Source organism: Saprolegnia parasitica (genome assembly GCF_000151545.1).
Source record: "Saprolegnia parasitica CBS 223.65 unplaced genomic scaffold supercont2.132, whole genome shotgun sequence".
NCBI classification, from domain to species: domain Eukaryota; phylum Oomycota; class Saprolegniomycetes; order Saprolegniales; family Saprolegniaceae; genus Saprolegnia; species Saprolegnia parasitica.
The window spans coordinates 94,275-97,309 of NW_012156526.1; the positions used below are offsets into that span (position 1 = coordinate 94,275).

Here is a 3,035-nt window from a genome sequence, read left to right on the forward strand (position 1 = left end):
CCAATCGAGCATGCTGAGCTGCATACGGGATTGACTCACGAAACGGGTCTGTGAGTCTTCCGAATCGGCGCCCATGCAGCCGAGCTAGGATATGCTTTGTAATGATGTTAAACAGGTGCTCCGAAAGTGGCGTCACGTGGGACGACCTGGTAGTGAAGATATGGAGGTTTGTCGAGCTCGCCGAGGCCTGTGCCGCCATCCTGAGACAGGCTGGTACGACATTTGCGGGTATTCCGAGTCGGCGCGCGCGCTATGAAGCTAGGATATGTTTTGTATTGATGTTATACGTGTTGTCTCCAAGTGGCGTCGCGCGGGAAGGCCTAGAAGCGGAGATATTGGCATGCGTCGAGCTCGCGGCGACGATTGCCGCCGGCCAGTCGATCCCCGAACAAGCCTGTGTGTGACACCATGTGGTAAAAAATTTCGTAATCAAGGATGTGTAAATGGATGTGCAAAAAGAATCAGCACGTGGACTTCCCCAGTGGTCACCCACCTGAGTACTACCCACGCTTGAGCCTGGTTAACTTTGCAGAGCGGACGGGATGCAGTCTAGTCAGGCTAATATGGCCGATTCTGGAACGGCCGCCTTTTCCATCGTATTTGGCAGTTCACTTTTTTACAGGCATAAGGGCCGTTCGAAAAGTGAACTGCCAAATTATCGTTTGCAGAGTGCGACTAAACTATATTTCTGTGCTAGACTAGGCATAAGACGACTAGATATGCTATCTGCAGTCCATTTCGAGCACTTTGATCCGTGCACAGATCGATTCCCGATCCGTGTTTTGCTGTTTTCTCACTAAATACGACACTATGGACTATGTAACTCACTTTTATAACCATTCTAGACAATTTGCTATCTTGTCACCAAAAAAAAATTTCCGGCCAACTTGACGAATTTGGCTCAAAACTGCTACTGGCAGGCACTACTGCAGCCCTGTGCATAGATTTGGGTACAAGAATGCATTTTTCAGAGTGCGCGCTGCTATCGAGATCCATTTACGATAGCAAAACTGGCCAAATCGGTCATTTCGACCACTACTGCATTGCTACTGCTTCAGTAACAAGCCAGTAGTGACATTTTAGACGAGATTTCATTTTCACGTCCAGGTACAAGCCAGTAGTACGATCTTGGTGAATTTGGTTCAATTCCAATTCGACGCCTGGTAGCAAGGCAGTAGTACGATCTTGGTGAATTCCAAACAATTTCCAATTCGACGCCTAGTAGCAAGCCAGTAATACGATCTTGGTGAATTCCAAACCAATTCATAGCTAACGTCCGGGTACAAGCCAGTAATCCGATCTTGGTGAATTCCATACCAATTCATAGCTAACGTCCGGGTACAAGCCAGTAGTACGATCTTGGTGAATTCCAAACCAATTCATAGCTAACGTCCGGGTACAAGCCAGTGATGCGATCTTGGTGAATTACATACCAATTCCAATTCGACGCCAAGTAGCAAGGCAGTAGGCAAAATTTTCACCAAACATTGATTTTTCCAAAAAAATATTCCCAAACCGAGCCGCGCCCAGTAGCAAGGCAGTAGTGGAATTGGGCCGGCGGGAGCGTAATAAAACAAAAAGTTTTATTCCCGCGGTCGCCGCCCGGTAGCAAGGCAGTAGGCAACATTTTCACCAAACATTGATTTTTCCAAAAAAATATTACCAAACCGAGCCGCGCCCAGTAGCAAGGCAGTAGTGGAATTGGGCCGGCGGGAGCGTAATAAAACAAAAAGTTTTATTCGGCGCCACGATCCAAGGCCAAACATTAAACTTTAAAAAAAAAAATCAAAATTCTCGTCGTTTTCCAGTAGCAAGCCAGTAGAGGATGCACGCAAAACGGGCTCATTTCCGCGTTTTCGCTTATCAATTCGCCGATTGACCCAATAATTTTTTTGACGCTTTGAGTCGTTACTAGGCACCTATAGGCACCATCTAGGACCAGTGACAAAAAAATAAAAGTCAAAACCAGAAATTATGGCCCTAAACAAGTTCTGGCTGTAGTGGGCCCAAATTCCGACTGCTGGCGTATTTCGCCGATGACGCCAATAGTTTTTTCGGCACTTGGAGTCGTTAGTAGCGACCACTAGCTACCAACTAGAATGCCTGCAGGCATCATCAAAGCCAAAACCTGAAATTATTGCTCTACTCCAATTTTGGCCCTACTGCAGGCATGGACTCGCCCTGTATTTCACCAAGAGCTCTGATAGATGTCCCGACACTTGGAGTCGCTAGTAGGGACTACTACCTACCAACTAGAATGCCTGCAGGCATCAGCAGAGCCAAAACCTGAAATTATTGCTCTACTCCAATTTTGGCCCTACTGCAGGCATGGACTCGCCCTGTATTTCACCAAGAGCTCTGATAGATGTCCCGACACTTGGAGTCGCTAGTAGGGACTACTACCTACCAACTAGAATGCCTGCAGGCATCAGCAGAGCCAAAACCTGAAATTATTGCTCTACTCCAATTTTGGCCCTACTGCAGACCCTACTGCTAAGTACTTGCAGAGAATCCTGGTACCCACCCTGATGCTTTCATCAGCACGACTACACTTGTTGAAATACAACAAGTAGTAGTAGCACTGATGAAAGCTCCTTGGTCCGTGTATAGAGTCGCCTGGCCAAGTATTGAACACTTGGCCGATTTGAGCTTGTACTATGACGACTTAGGCTACCTTGCGAGAAACCAATGACTTGTCGAAACTCTTACGTGACCTAGACGCCTTGCGCACCTTTATAGCAAAGCCGCCTAGCATTGTTAATACAATGCTTGATGGGCTAGATTGCTTTGTTTGATTGTTGATGGGGGGAGAAATGTTCATTGCTGAACAAATCGTAAAACACAAGCTAAATCTCAGCAGATCGTAGTGCAAAGACTACTCTCATGCTTACAACACTTGGTTTTGTATTTAAGTCGTCTACAAAGGATTTATCTTTCCCAATATTTGAAATTGTGTTTCAGCATACTCTCAGCCTGCCATATTTGAGGGCCGACCGAGTGCGTTGCAATTTTATGATGTTGGATACACAGGAGTG

General features: G+C 46.4%; 1 non-coding gene across 1 annotated transcript; it reads right to left on the reverse strand.

The window, feature by feature from the left end:
• On the reverse strand, window positions 1–475 carry SPRG_30253 (the record flags this gene model as incomplete). The annotated part of the gene is made up of 1 exon (XR_001099862.1): window positions 1–475. It is a non-coding gene; the product is annotated as a 28S ribosomal RNA (ribosomal RNA).
• Between the last annotated feature and the right edge of the window lie 2,560 nt (window positions 476–3,035).